The sequence below is a fragment of the Miniopterus natalensis genome, chromosome 21 (assembly GCF_054644295.1).
Source record: "Miniopterus natalensis isolate mMinNat1 chromosome 21, mMinNat1.hap1, whole genome shotgun sequence".
NCBI lineage: Eukaryota > Metazoa > Chordata > Mammalia > Chiroptera > Miniopteridae > Miniopterus > Miniopterus natalensis.
In genome coordinates, this window is record NC_142101.1 from 2,202,660 (window position 1) to 2,218,322 (window position 15,663).

Sequence of the window (15,663 nt, forward strand, 5' to 3'; positions counted from 1 at the left end):
TCTGAAAGTGTGTCTGTGCAGCCTTGAGGGAACTACTCTGTATCACCCTCACCTCATTACCAGTTGTTACTCACTATATAATAAAGGCGTTGAAGCCATTTGGGGTGCTGCTCATTGGGGGGCAGCCCTCCTGATCCCGTAACCGTGTTCGTCTCTTTCGTTCCCACCGCTCGACCTCAGGTTTGTTCGTTTCTCAGGCTGGTTCCTGACACCAGGGCCTAGCAACATTCTTTTGCATGTAGAGATCCACTCCCCTTGCCCCCACTCACACCGTCTGTTACAGACTGACAGCTCTCCAAATGTATGTTTGATGTCCTTGAGGAAAATCATTTGGCGTATGTACAGGGGTTCATAATATGCCTTTCCATCTAAAAAATGGAAGCCTCCAGCTTCTGTCTCTGTTTTGCCTCTCCTGGATCCTGTTTGCTCGATTTCATCGGAATTCAACTTTGTTGTTTTCTACTTCTGCCAAAATTGCCTTTGGTATGTAAACATTTGAGCAGTATGACTCTCACAGTTCATGAGTGAGGGATGTCTTTCTACTTAACGTGTATCTTTGATTTCTTTTTGCAGTGTTTTGTTTTTGGTGTATAAGTCTTTCACCTTGTAGGATATGTTTATTCCTATGTATTTTGCTTTTTTTCCCTGATGCTTTGCTAAATAGGATTGTTTTCTTAAGTCTTTTTAGGTTTCTCACTGCAACTTTTCTACAATAATTTTCTAGTTGTAACCTTTTTTGCATGTGTATGTGGAATCTTTATGGTTTTCTTCATGTAGGAGCTTTTCATCTCCAAAAACTGTTTTACTTTTTTCAACTTGCATGACATGTATTTATTTTTTATGTGTAATTCATCTGGGTACACCTCCAATACTTTGTTGAACAGCAGTGCGAAGGCTGTGCATTCTTGCCTTTTTTCTCCCCTTAGAGCCAATCTTTCACATGCCCATCCTTCAGTATGACAGTGGCTGGGTGCTCTCCACATAGGGCATTTCTATGGGGAGGTCGTTCATCATTAATAATTTTAAAGGGTGGTTGATTTTTGTCAGCTGCCTTCTCTGCATCTATCAAGATCTTGTGTGTGTGTTTCATTTTTTTCATTCTGTTAAAGCCGTGGGTTATATTGAGTGATGTTTTTATGGTGAAACTTTCTTGCCTGATAGAAATAAATTTCTCCTGGTCAGTATGTAAAATTGTTTTCATGGACTACTTAATTGGTTTTACTAGCATTTGTTTTTGCACCAATAATGATGAGGAATATTAATCTGTAGTAGTTTTTTCTTGTGCCTCTCTAGGGTTTCCTATAAGTATCATGAAGACTCCATAGAATGAGTGCAAGTGGTCATTTTCCCATTTTTAAATGGAAATGTGTGGTAGACTTTTGCAGTGAAGCCATCTGTTCTAGGTTTCTGCTTGAATCTCTCTAGTTATAACTTACTTCACATTTTTAACTTTTCCATGATTGATTTTTATGTTTTTAGAAATTTATCCATTTTCTGGCAAGTTATATAATTTGTATAATAGTGTTCATAGTACTCTCATAATATTTTCTTTATTTTTTATAAATATATCTTTATTGATTTTGTTCTAGCCACCATGGCCAGAAGAATATACCTAAGGAACTAACGGTAAAGGTAGAACAAGATCCCTACTGTACAGGACAAGGCCCGACAAGCCAGCCCAATAATTACCGCCCCCGAGTTCCCATAGAAAGAACAAACCAGTCACACTCCGGCCAAGCATAACCCCATTACTTGTTGTAAGACATTGTGTTTAAATTGTTCCTTTTATGTTGCTAAAGGTCCCCCCTTGTTTCCTGTACCAAAAGCTGACAGCCTGATAAATTCTTGGAAACCCCTTTACTGCAGTGCCTTTGTGGTTGCTGAGCATAAAGTGAGAGAAGAACCGAGGGTCAGGGCTGCAGTTCGGCTCTCACGTGGGTGAGATGCCCCAACTGTAGCTGCTGGCCAGCTAATAAAGGCTCCAAAATTCAAACACAAACTCTGGTGGTCGTCTGTCGCGGGTCCCCCCCCAGAAGACTTTGTCCTTTGTTAGTCATAGACACCAACCACATATCTTAGCCAGTTCTTTCAACTGCAAATTCAACCTTAAGCCCAAAGTAGTACTCTTCCCAGCCCAGGACTTGTGGCTTCTCTCCAGAAAGTGCTGCCTCTCACATGAAAACACTGCACTCCCAGTTATGGCGAATTATCACACTAGACCATCTCTCCCAATTAAGTCCAGGTCACCAAGTGACAAAACCAAAAATCTTTCTCCCTTGCAGGTGTGGCTCAGTTGGTTGGGCATTATTCCCTTCTCCAAAAGGTCACCGGTTGCTTTCTGGTCAGGGCACATGCCTGGTTTGGGGGCTCCATTCCCAGTTGGGGGCATGCAGGAGGCAGATGATAAATGTGGACTCTCTCATCATTGATGTTCCTCTCTCTGTCTCCCTCTCCCTTCCTCTCTCTGAAATTGATGAAAATATATTTAACAAAATAAAAAATCAATCCATCAATCAAAGCCAACAAGAAGCTCTGACCTGGCTGGCTGCTAACTCTCACCTGCGTGGGAGGTGAGGGGGATTTGCCAGCCGCTTCCTCCCAGTGCTCCCTTTCCCCTTGACAATCAAGGCCTCATTACACAGCTTAAACCTTCCTTTCCAGCAGGAGTAAAAATCATTGTAAAGACAGGAAACGAAGAAAGATTTGTCTCAATGAATATGCCATACTAAGTGGGACACATAGAGAACAAGGAACTCGCCTAGTAGGCAAATCTCACCCCAGGTTCATTCCACGCTTTCTTCCTCGCACCGCAGCCTGGAGGCCCAAGCCTTGGTTTCCTGCTTTCTAGGCCACTTGTCTTGGGTGATATACATGATTTGAAAATGAGAAAGGTATCAGGAATTGTTGGGGGAAATCTCCAAAATTACAAATTCAGGATTGATTCAGAAGGCAGCCTCATTCAAATCCATGAGAGCTCTCATAGGAGAAACGTACATACGGGGCAAAGCAGCTGCTCCCAGTGGTGGCCGTTGGGAAGAAACTCACCCCCTCCCAAGACAGGGTCTTTCTTTAATAGAAGGTTAATAGGGAAAGCATGTGGCGGGCAGTCAGGTAGACCACAGAAAGAACGGTGCATTCCCACCTCACACACATCAGGCGGTTCTCACACTCTATACAGTCATTAGCCCCCTTCCTAGGGCCACGGACTTGAACCGTGGGGGGCATTTCAGCTTTCTGAGTGGTCATCCAAGCCTGAGGCTGCAGAGTGTCACACGGTCACAAGAGGCTTGGCCGGGCTGGCCTGGGATCCGGGACGGTCGGCCTCGGTCAGGGCCCCAGCAGGAGGCCGCAGGAGGCAGCCCACTGACGTTTCCTCTCCCTCTCCCTCCCTCTCTCTGAACTCAATAAAAATATTTTTTTAAAAAGTCACAGCAGGTGAAACAGAGTCCAGCGCCTCCCAGATGCCCTTGCTGCCGGAGCCTGTAACTCTCTGAAGCGGGCTCGCCTGCAGGAGGCCGGCGCCCAGCAGGACTTCAGGCCAAACCCTTCGTCCTCCTCCGGCCCTGGCGAGCCCGGGGCCGGGCGGAGAAGCTGGAGCCCGCCAGGGGGCGCAGTCCTGAGAGCGGAGCCCAGGCGTTTACTAATCGCTCGCCTCACCAGCCGCAGATAAGCAGCTTTCTTCCAGGCCCCGGGAAGCTGGAGGGCGAAGCAAGGCTGTGAAAGGTGCGATGCCTCGGTGGGTCCATCACTCAGAAACGAAATACATTCCGAGAGCAGACCAGGGGCAGGACGGGCCGGACTGGGTCGCTGGCCCGGCCCCAGGACGGCGGGCACGGCTGCCCCAGGACGGCGGGCACGGCTGCCCCAGGACGGCTGGCACGGCCTGCCCCAGGACCGCGGGCGCGGCTGCCCCAGGACCAAGGGCATGGCCTGCCCCAGGACGGCTGGCACGGCTGCCCCAGGACCGGCGGAGCTGCTTGTGGCATCACAGGCGTTGGGCCACCTGGTCGTCGGGCTGTGGCTCCCGAGGGCGGGCTGCGGACCCCCCCCCCCCCCCGTTGCCCCCGCAGCTGCGGCCGCCCAGGTACCGGCTCCTCACGGGTTTGTGATCACAGCCGGGAGGGGGGCGCAGCAGAGTTTCCGGGGCGACCCACTGCGCTCCCACTTTTGCCAGCAGTAATGGAATAAACGCTCACATAGGGTTCAGCCCTGTCTCTGCTTCATTCGGCTCGTGGTGACCGGCGCCTCGACCCCTTGCGCCGGTTGCAGCCCCTGTGGCTGGACGGCTTTGTCCACGGGAGGCGGCGGCCCCTTCCCTGGGCCGAGAAGCTACCGGCGCAACAACTCTGAGAAATAAAAAGTGAAACGGCCCAGGTTTCTGGGAAGCATCGCCCGCCTGCCCAAGAGGGAGGTGCCCGGGCCCGAGCGCGCAGCCCGGGCGCCGAGGGGCCTCGCGGCGGCGGCTGCTCCTGCTCGGGCAGCAGCGGAGGCCCAGGGCTCGGGGATCCGGGATCCGGGATCCGGGATCCGGGATCCGGGATCCGGGATCCGGGGAGCGCCCCCCTCCTCCGTCCCCCGAGCCCTCCGCCCCTTCGGGAGCCCAGCCGCCGGCGCTGGAAGCCAGCCCTCCAACTGCGCATGCGTAGGAAACCGGCCGGCGGTCCTCAGAGTGCGCCCCCGTTGCTAAGCGATGATGAGTCAACAAACGCTAGGGGAGCTGGCGCGCCCTCTGGTGGTGGGCAGGCGCAGGCTCAGGCGCCGGCGCAGGCTGGGCCGGAGCTCCCAAGGGCGCAGGGGAGGTGTGTTGATGGATGGACAGAAGAGAGGAAAGATGAATGGGAGAAAGGAAGGAGAAAGAAAGAAAGAAAGAAAGAAAGAAAGAAAGAAAGAAAGAAAGAAAGAAAGAAAGAAAGAAAGAAAGAAAGAAAGAAAGAAAGAAAGAAAGAAAGAAAGAAAGAAAGAAAGAAAGAAAGAAAGAAAGAAAGAGAAAGAGAGAGAGAGAGAGAGAAAGAAAGAAAGAGAAAGAAAGAAAGAAAGAAAGAAAGAAAGAAAGAAAGAAAGAAAGAAAGAAAGAAAGAAAGAAAGAAGAAGGAAGGAAGGAAGGAAGGAAGAAAGAAAGAAAGAAAGAAAGAAAGAAAGAAAGAAAGAAAGAAAGGAGGGAGGGAGGAAGGGAGAGAGAGAGAAAAAGAGAGAGAGAGGGTGGGTAGATGGGTGCTTTGGGATTCCAAGAGTGAAAGAAGCTTGGGCTGCCCAGGCTGACCAAGCAAGATCAGAAGCTCTGTGGCAGTAACTCTCCTGAGACTGGCCTTGAGGATGTGCCTGACACTGTCCCCAAAGGGACCTGACCTGTGACCCTGAGCTGGGATTGCCTTGTTCTTCTGGGCGGGGTTCCTCCCTCATGGGCCTCAGTGCCTGGAGTCCCACTGGGAGGAGCTGTTTGCGCAGGTGGAGGGATGTGGCGGCACCCCTGGGTCTGGGTCTTAGTGAGGTGCCTGTTCTCTCCAGGGACCTTGGGGCTGTGTTGCTGTGTTTGGGTGTGGCTGACTGTGACTTCTTTTTTCTCTCCATGTCTTTGTTTCTGGATGTTCCTGAAGGTTTGCCACTACTTATGGGAAGCCCCTCTCCATCCTGAGAGGCCCTTGCCAAATACAAGAACAGAGGAACACCTTATCAGGAACTCATTTTAGACTGAGGAAACCTAAAGGTCAAAGAAGGTGGTCATAACACTAATTCCCAACACATGCACACACATTTCCACCAGTGCTAAACACTTACCTCCCCATAGAGCCATGATGAGCAACAGGAAAACCCCTCTGGGAAAGTATGCGCCACTCCACTGTGGACTTCACGGTAAACTCACCAATGGTCCACTTCGGTTTAGCTGCCAGTCTTGACCTAACGGCACATCCCCTTCTGACTCTCATTTAACTGGGAAGTCATTCTAGGGGTAGGTGTCCAGTGGGCAAGGTTGCTGCTTGGAAAGTGTCCTGTCTCTCTAGTTTCTGTTTTTCTCACCCAGACCCTGGTTTGGTGCGCAGCACATTGTCTCTGAGGTTTAGAAAGTTACTGGGGCCCTGCCAGGCGTGGCTCAGTGGTTGAGCATCAACCTATGATCTTAGGAGATCGCGGTTCGATTCCCGGTCAGGGCACATGCCCAGGTTGCGGGCTCAGTCCCCAGTAGGGGATGTGCAGAAGACAGCCGATCAATGATTCTCTCATAATTGATGTTTCTCTCTCTCTCCCTCTCCCTGAAATCAATAAAGATAGATTTTTAAAAAAAGAAAAAGTTACCGGGAGCCCATCAAAAACTGGGCCCTGGGAGTCCCCCTCCCTGGGCAGCCCTCACTGGCCTGGGCTCATGCCCACATCTCCAAGGAGTTGGGGGGACATCCAGAGGCCATGCAATGACCAGACTGACCCAGGATCTGGGCTTGATCCTGAGTGCCCTCTCAGGTCTCCCTGGCAGGCTCATGGCAGTGCCTCCCTTTGAGGAGAACTTAGAAACATTTTTGGAGGTACACCAATGACTGGGCCCATGCAGCACTGTAGCTGTGCCCACTCCACCCTCCCCTGCTTTTCTGTCTGTCTGGGCCAGCCTCTGCCAACAGAATGGGACTTAGGAGCACTTGAGCAGAGGCATCCGATGGCCAGGACCCTGGTGGGACTGTGGCAGGGCCCAGGGCTCCTCCCCAGAACTCCCTGGCAAGCTATTTCCACCTCAGACACTGGAGGGAGATTGAAAAAGGTTTAGGGAGACACCTTTATACTCTAGAGTCACATAGGCACCAGCCCAAGTTAACAGGGAGGCCCGAAGGGGCACCCCAGTTCTGCCATGGTCCCACTTGCAGACTAGAGGCTGGGTGCACATTTCAAAAACGTCTGTCTCCAAAGGGTGGGATCACCTGGGAGTCTAGGATGGCCACCTGGGGGCTGCCTGGGAAATGGTCTTTAGAGGCCCCCTCAAAACATTTCTAAGTCTCTCTCTGGCATGGAAAGGCCTGGGCAGGCCAGGGAGGCCTGGACTAGGAGCCTGGATGGGTACAGGATGGGGGCCCTACCCAAAAAGTTTCTAAATCCCCTTCAAAGGGCAGTACCAGCCCAGTTAGTACAGAAAAGCCTGGAGAGGGCACTCTGGGCTGGCCACAGTCCCACATGAGTCCTGGCTATTAGCTGTATCTCCCCAAAACATTTTCTTTTTTATTTTAAATATGTTTTTATTAATTTTAGAGAGAGAGGAAGGAAGAGGAAGAGAAAAACATTGATCTGCTGCTGCCTGCATGTGAGGATCAAGCCTGCAAACCAGGCATGTGTCCTGACCAGGAATAGAACCAGTGACCTATTGGTTCCTTGATGCTAAACCAACTGAGCCACACTGGCCAGGGCCCAAATGCATTTTCAGTTTTCCCTCTACAGGTGGGCATCACCTTGGGCTGGCCATGTATGAAGGAAGGATATTGCACCTCCCCAAAAATTGTTGTTTCCCATGGAAACCAGGATGAACTTGGCTGGGCATGTAGGTCTGTGGTAGGCATCCCCAGACAGGCACAGTCCCATGTGTGACAGAGACACCTCTTAAATACTTCTAAGTTCCTAAGAGGGGAGCATCAGACAGGCTGGACCAGCACTGTGGGAATGGAGCCTTTGGCTAGGCTGCAGTCATGCATGGGGCCTGGTCGTGGCCTACACACCCAGAAGACTTATCCAAGGGCCATTGGGAGGGCTGCACTGACCCAGGCCAGCAAGGGACAGATGGCAGTGTGCCCAGCCTCTTTGTTGTCCTGTCTTCATATGTGCTTCCCAAAAATGTTTCCATCCCCCCTGCAGAGGGGGTGACAAGCTAAGACCAGCCTTAGAGGCCTACAGAAGGTATCTGTAGCCCTGTAGTGTTTTGAATGGGGCTCATTGATCAGAGGCATCTCTAGAAAATGTTTTCAATTCCCCTTCCAGAAAGAGGACACTGGCCCAGGTTAGCCAGGGAGGCACAAGAGAGGGACTCAGTGCCTAGTGGGTCTGAGTCATTGGCAGCACTCTGCAGAGTTCTCTAAGTCTCCCTCCAGAGGCCAAGACCAACCAGTTGGATGGGGAAGTGGAGGAGATGCATGTAACTATATGTACATACTTTGATTTTCTTTAAATTTTTATTTATTGATTTGGCAGAGAGAGATCGATTTGCCATTTCACTTTTTTATGCATTCATTAGTTGATTCTTGTATGTGCCCTAACTGGGGATCAAACCCACAACCTTGGCATATCTGGAAGATGCTCTAACCAACTGAGCTACCTGGCCAGGACCAACATCACACATTGATTGGTTGCCTCTGGCATGCCCTTGACCAGGAATTGAGCCTGTGACCCTTCGGGGTTTGGGCTGATGCTCTAACCACTGTGCTAGGTAGGCTAAGACCATACCTTGACTTTTGAAGCAATTTTATTACGTATTTGGGATGCTAAGAAAAATGTGAGCCCTGGCTGGTGTGGCTCAGTTGGTTGGGCACCTGGGGGTTGCCAGTTCCATTCTTCGTCAGGGTACACAACTGAGTTAGGTGCTCCATCCCCAGTAGGCAGCATGCAGATGTTACGCTCTCACATCGATGTCTCTTTCTCCCTCTCCCTTTCTCTCTAAAAATCAATTTTTTAAAAACGAGAAAAATGTGAGCTATAATATTTGAGTTCTCATGCAGATGGTAGTGGAAACTGGAGAGGGTATAAATTCCCCTCCATAGGATCACTTCTACTGCTATGGTTTTCTCCTTTTAATGGGAGTTGTGCAATTGTGTGCAGTCTATGCTTTAGATAGATGCTGTGGTCTGAATGTCTGTGTTCCTCCAACATTTGTATGTTAAAATCCTAATGCCCAATGGGCTGGTATTAGGAGGTGGGCCTTTGGGAGGTGATTAGGTCATCAGGGTAGAGCCCTCAGGAATGGGGTTAGTGCCCTTATAAAAGAGGCCCAACTGAGTTCCCTCACCCATTTCACCAGGTAAGGACACAAGAAGTCAGCTCCCAGGAAGAAGGCCCTCTCCCAACCATGCTGACAACCTGATCTCAAAGTCCAGCCTCCAGAACTGTGAGAAGTAAACTTCTGTTGTTTATAAGCCCTCAGCCCAAATGAACCAAGATATTACCATGTCAGCTGTTTGTAAAACAAAAATCTTAATTTATTTATTTATTTATTTATTTATTTAATTTTTTGACAGGAAGTACAGTTTACTGGTGGGTGTTAGATGGGGGCAGCACCAAGACTCTCAAGAGTCCAGGGAAACACGATTAGGGATGTTTGTCTCCACAGCCATCTGGGATGAGCCGTTTTTCAGCCGCCATGTCTTCAGACTCATCCGCATTAAAGTTAGTAAAGCTCCACTTCTTGGAGATGTGGATCTTCCTGCGGCCAGGGAACTTGAAGTTGGCTCTGCATAGGGCCTCAGTCACATGCTCCTGCTTGCAGCTTGGTGCTGATGGTCATGACTACTTGGCCAATGTGGACCCTCGCCACTGTGCCCTGGGGCTTCCCACAGCTTTTCACCGTGTACTTGTTGGCACAAATTCGGGCAGCATCCAGGGCTTTGGAGGAGAGCTGCTTATATTCATCTGACACCATGTGACCACAGAGTGGGAACTTGTCCACTTTTGCCTTCTTCCACCCTAAATCAAAGATGCAGATCTTGGCATCAGGGACACCTCAGCAGAAGCGAGACTTTGGGTATGGCTGCTCTTACCATACCGGTAACACTGGGCCGGGTGGCAGCCCATGGCAACACCAGGATCTTCAGTGGCACGCAGAAGAGAAAGAGCTGAAAATCCTTTTAAAAGAATTTATTGAGCCATGTGCTAGCAAGGAAAAAAAGACCAGGTCCTGGGGCATGAAGTCTAAACCAGCAGCCCCAGCGCTAGGTGGGAAGGCAGGATGTTGGCCTTCTTGGAGTTGATGGGCTTTTTCTATACCTCAAGTACAAGTACTGGGAAGAAAGGTGTAAGTTGTTTTGAAAGAATTTACATTGGCTGCAGGTAAGGGGGGGAAAGATGAGGCAGGGCAGTTTTCTGAAGGGGGGAATAGTTAGTACTCTGCTTGGTTACAGACAAGAGTCAATAAGTTCGTGCATTTGTGGGATGCGGTGGCCCACACAGTGGTGTGGATTCAAAGCTCTAACTTATCTTCAGGAAGGTGAGCAGTCTTTTTGTTTTTTAAAAAAACATACCTTTTTTATGGAGAGAGAGAGAGGGAGGGAAGGAGGGAGAGGGAAACATCCATTGGTTGCCTCCCACAGGGATCAAACCCGCACCCTGGGCATGTGCCCTGACCAGAAATCAACCTGCGACCTCTGGGTGCGGGGACGCCGGTCACCCCGCTGCGCGCAGATCGGGGCGAAGGCGCGCTGCCCGCAGCTCCCGTTACCTGGCCGGTCGTCCCCGCCTCTCCCTGCGCGGCTGCTGCAGCTTAACTTAGAACATCTCGGGGTTTTATCTCGTCACGTGACCACAGCAACGCAAGGTAATAACCCACGGAAACCCAGCAGATCCCGAAGAGAAAAATCAAGGCGACAGGCTTCAGAATGGTTATGAGCAACATCCAACAGGATCAAAGGGGCAGCCCTGGCCCACGCGCGTACAAAGTCCTCCTCCGGCTACCGGAGCCACAGGCGGGGGCGCGCGGCGACCACCCGCTGCCGCCACCTGCCGTCGCGGGGGCCGCGGCGCGGCTGCGGGGACGGGCGGGCCCCTGGAGGCCGGCGGCGCCCACGGCGGGGGGGACGCGCGAAGGACGGGCGCCCCCCTCCGGTTCCCGGGCAGGCAGGTGCCGGCGCGCGGGTGGCGGCTAACCGGCTGCGCGCAGAGCAGCAGAAGCGGAGCCCCCGCCGACGGTCCCCGACACCGATGCTGGCCGGACGCGCAGGAACGTCCAGCCGGGCCGCTCCCGAACGCGCGCGGGGAAGACGCGAGCCGCGGCCCGGACCAGCCGCGCATCTCGGCGCCGCAGGAGCAGGAACTCTCGCGAGAGCAGCCTCGGCCTCAGAAACTACGCTGTGGGGGCGCGAACTCTCGCGAGAGCGAGTCACCCCCGCGCGTTCTCGGCGCCGGGAGTAGGCGGTCCTGGGGCCCGCGGGCCCCGCCGCAGGAGCGCGACGTGCGCGAGCCCGTGCGCCGTGTGCGGGCCCCGGGACGAGGCTGGCCGCAGCTTCCAGCTCCCGGCCCAGCTTCAGGGGCCCGGAGGGGGTCGCACGGTGCCCTGGTGCCCGGCTGGGTCGCGGGGGACGCGCGCCCGCGGAGGCGGACGGCGGGCGGGGGTGCGCTGCGTCTCCCGTAGCCCGGCCCGCGCTGACTGCGCTCGCAGCTCCGCACCGCGCACGGTTTTGAAGCGACGGGTCGGTGAGCTTTAGCGCGAATTGGGGGCCACGCCCTATTTACAGCTGCGTTCCCCGCCTCGCCGGCCCGGCCGGGGCTGTCGGTCGCCCGCACCCCGATCTCCCTTTCCCCTCCCCAGGGCTTAGCGCGCGCGGGCAGAGCCCTGGGTTCACTGGCGCCCCGCCCGCCCTCCCGTCGGAGGTCAGTTCCGCGAGGGCGGGGATCTTGGTCTGTCCCCTTCCCTCCCTGCCTCCCTGCCTCCCTCCCTGCCTCCTTCCTTCCCTCCCTCCTTCCTTCCCTCCCTCCTTCCTTCCCTCCTTCCCTCCTTCCTCTTTCTCTCTTTTTCTTTCTCTTTCTCTCTCTCTCTCTCTTTCTTTTTCTTTCGTCTTTCGGTCTGTCTTTCTGTTTCTTTATCTTTATTGTCGAGAATATTCCAGATGTCCCCTTTTTATCCCCATTGATCCCCTCACCCCGCATCTATCCCACCCCCAGGCCCTCCCCACAACAATGCCTCTGTCCGTGGGTTATGCTTATAAATATATAAGGTCTTTGATTAATCTCCACACCCACACCCCCGCCCCACCTTCCCTCTGAGATCCTTCAGTCTGCTCTATGCTTCTACGTCTCTGGATCCATTTTGCTCTTCAGTTTATTTTGCTTATTAGATTCCATATATAAGTGCGATCATGTGGTACTTGCCTTTCTCTGCCTGGCTTATTTCACTCAGCATAATACTCTCCAGGTCCCTCCATGCTGTGCCAGAGGGTAGGAGAGCCTTCTTCACAGCTGCATAGTATTCCATGGTGGGAATGTCCCACAGCTTTTTTATCCACTCATCTACTGATGGGCACTTGGGCTGCTTCCAGATCTTAGCTATTGTATATTGCCCTGCTGTGAACACGGGGTGCATATATTTTTTCTGATTGGTGTTTAGGGTTCCTTAGGATATATTCCTAGAAGTGGGATCACTGGGTCAAATGGCAGATTCATTTTTAATCTTTTGAGGAAACTCTATACTGTTTCCTTAGTGGCTGCACCAGTCTGCATTCCCACCAGCAGTGTACTAGGGTTCCCCTTTCTCCACACCCTGGCCAGCACTTGTAGTTCATTGATTTGTTGATGGAGCCATTCTGACAGGTGTGAAGTTGTTTTGTTCATTTATCTCAACTAGGAGAACAGAACAACTCTTGCCACGTTGTAACTAAGCCGCCTAAATACACTCCTGATACAGTTTCAGGCTTTATCTAGTTTAAATACTTAGATGAAGTCAGAGCTCCTATTTTTCTTTATGGGAGATGTAAATTAGACAATACTGTTATGATCATTACCAGCAATGGAATTCTATTACTAAAAGAATGTTAGTGTTAATATTCTACCAGTTTAATGTCAGTAGAAATCTTTTAGAATACTAAACAGTTTTTCAAAATCAGTAATCTTGAGGTTCCATCTTAATGATCATACATGAAGTGCCTCCTTGGTTTACAGTGAGAATAGACAATGAGGGAAAAGCCTTCCAAGTTTCTGAAATAATAAATTCAGTTCTTAAATGTAACATAAATATAACAATGTTTGAATAGGTCATATAAAACACAATGGTTTTTTTCCTACAGATTGAATTATTTTTTGCTTTTTTTAATTTTAATTTTTATTGAATTTATTGAGGTGACATTGGTTAATAAAACTATATAGGTGTCAGGTGTACAATTCTATGATACAGCATCTGTACACTGTATTGTGTGTTCAGTACCCCAAGTGAAGCCTCCTTCTATCACCATTTATTCCCCCTATACCTTCTTCTACCTCTCCCCTTATTTTTATTTTTCAATTACAGTTGACATTCAATATTATTTTATATGAGTTTCAAGTATACAGCATAGTGGTTAGATATTTATATAATTTAAGAAGTGATCTCCCTGTAAGTCTAGTACCCACCTGGCACCGTACATAGTTGTTGAACATTATTGACCATATTTCTGTGCTGTACTTTACATCCCTGTGACTATTTCGTAACTGCCAGTTTGTGCTTCTTAATCCCTTTCATCTTTTTCACCCAGCCCCCCAAACCTCTCTCCCCTCTGGCAAGCATTAGTTTGTTCTATGAGCTTGTTTCTATTCTGCTGTTTGTTTACTTTGCTCTTTATTTTATTTTTTTAAAATATGTTTTTATTGATTTCAGAGGGAGGAAGGGAGAGGGGGAGAGAGAAACATCAATGATGAGAGTTACTGACCGGCTGCCTCCTGCACGCCCCCTACTGGGGATGGAGCGCACAACCTGGGCATGTGCCCTGACGGGGAACTGAACCGTGACCTCCTGATTCATAGGTGGATGCTCAACCTCTGAGCCACGCTGGCCAGGCGATCATTTTACAGTTGGTAAAGACATTAGAAGTTACTGTCTCCTTTTACACGTTGAGAAACTAAATTATAATAGTGTGCCACTCAGCCATTTAGGGGATAGAATTAATGTTATTTAGTAGTGTACTTTACTCCTTTTAAATTTAGATTGTTGCCTTTGATACTAAAAAATGGAAAGCGAGTGAGTGAGCTGTACTATAATTGTATAGTGCTTTAATCCATCAGGAAAATGAACAATTTACATGCTTTTGAAAATCTGTGGTCATGTTATAGACCCTAGAAATTTAGAGATAGGTGAGATATAGTCTCTATCCTTAGGGAAGAAAGAGGCAAAAGTTGATTATATATGATGAGAACAGGAGTTCTGAACGTGAGGGCCTGAAGATAGAATTCAGGTATTCTGAATTTGGACAAGAAAAAATTTACACTAACATCTAACTAAAAAGTAGCATTTCTTTCCATTATGAATGAAAGCAACAAGCAATATTCACTTACCTGTGAGTATGTCACATGTAGAAATCACGTTTCATATCATATAGTTGTTGCAGATATTTATAAATATTGTTTATGTCACTTTAATGGCAGATCTTGTTAGTTAATGCTTTAATAAAGAAATGTCTCTCACTATATCACAAACTTTTAAAAATACTTCACAACTGTATTTCGCTATACTTGGTTTCCTTTGTATTTTATGATTTAAAAAAACATTCTGAGTGCCCTGCTGGTGTGGCTCAGTTAGTTGGGCGTCATTCAGTGCACCAGGAGGTCGCCTGCTGATCCCTGGTCAGGGCACATGGGTTGCTGGCTCAGTCCCCAGTAGGGGACATGCAGGAGGCAGCCAATTGATATTTCTAGCTCATCAATGTTTCTATTTCACTCCCTCTCCCTTCCTCTCTTGAAATCAATAAAAGCATATGTTTAAAAAGAACATTCTGAGAAGAGGTCCTGAATCTTCACTATGGCATAAAAAGATTAGGAACAATACAGGATGTGATATGCTGGGCTTAGGTATGGGGCATTATGGGAAGACAGAGGAGCCAGGGGACAGGTGGGGTTGGCTCAGGATGACCTGTGTGTCCTGCTAAAAGGCTGAGCGCTGGCTCTCTGAGGCGCAGTGGCTGTTCGCCTGGATGGCAGAGGTGATACAGTGAGGGAGGTGCACTCCTGAGTATAGCTGAGTGTAGGGTGTTCTGGGATGTGGAGGGCAGTGATACCAGTCTGCTGAGCTAGATGACACGACTGATGGAAAATTGCACTTTGTCTTCTAGATGTCATCATTTCTTGGATGTCAACAGTCACAAAGTAGAAAAGACAATATAAGAGTAAGTCAGTTTTATATGTAGGTATATATGTACATACTCAAAATACATGTATTTTTATAGATCTTTTTATTATAACTTTATAATTATCAGTTGATTTTAAAAAGCTTATGAAAAATTCATTCATTCTGATCTCAGTCAAGCTGCCAGTTGGAAGAGATCAGCTGAGGAATTTCTAAATGCATGCCTTCTGAACATAAAGGAAGGCATTATATCATGAGATCTCTGTGGTGTATTTTACATTTCCAGTCTGATTATTGTCAACTCGTTTGTGTTAATTAAACATCCATTTTCTCAGTATTGCTCACTGGCTAGAGCAGAATACCCTAGAGACTGACTGACTGAAGAGTTGCCATGAAGCCCAGTGTGCCTCAGGCTCGAGATGAAAGATGCTCTTGTTTAGTCATCTCAACCCAGCCTACTGTGAAAACAGAGATCAGATGGGCACATATAATAGCAGTCTTTTATTTATTTATTATTTAATGTTTTTATTGAGTTGAGAGAGAGAGGGAGAGGGAAGGAGAAGCGAAAGGGAGAAGCATCTATCAGCTGCCTCCTGCATGTGCCCTGACCAGGAATGGAACCAGCAACCTTTTGGTGCGTGGGACGATGCTCAGCCAGCTGAGCCACACCTTAAGTGTTTTATATA

General features: G+C 49.4%; 1 pseudogene; it reads right to left on the reverse strand.

Annotated features, from left to right (window-relative positions):
* Nucleotides 1-9,198: 9,198 nt before the first annotated feature.
* LOC148090737 (large ribosomal subunit protein uL16-like) lies at nucleotides 9,199-10,688 on the reverse strand (annotated as a pseudogene).
* Between the last annotated feature and the right edge of the window lie 4,975 nt (nucleotides 10,689-15,663).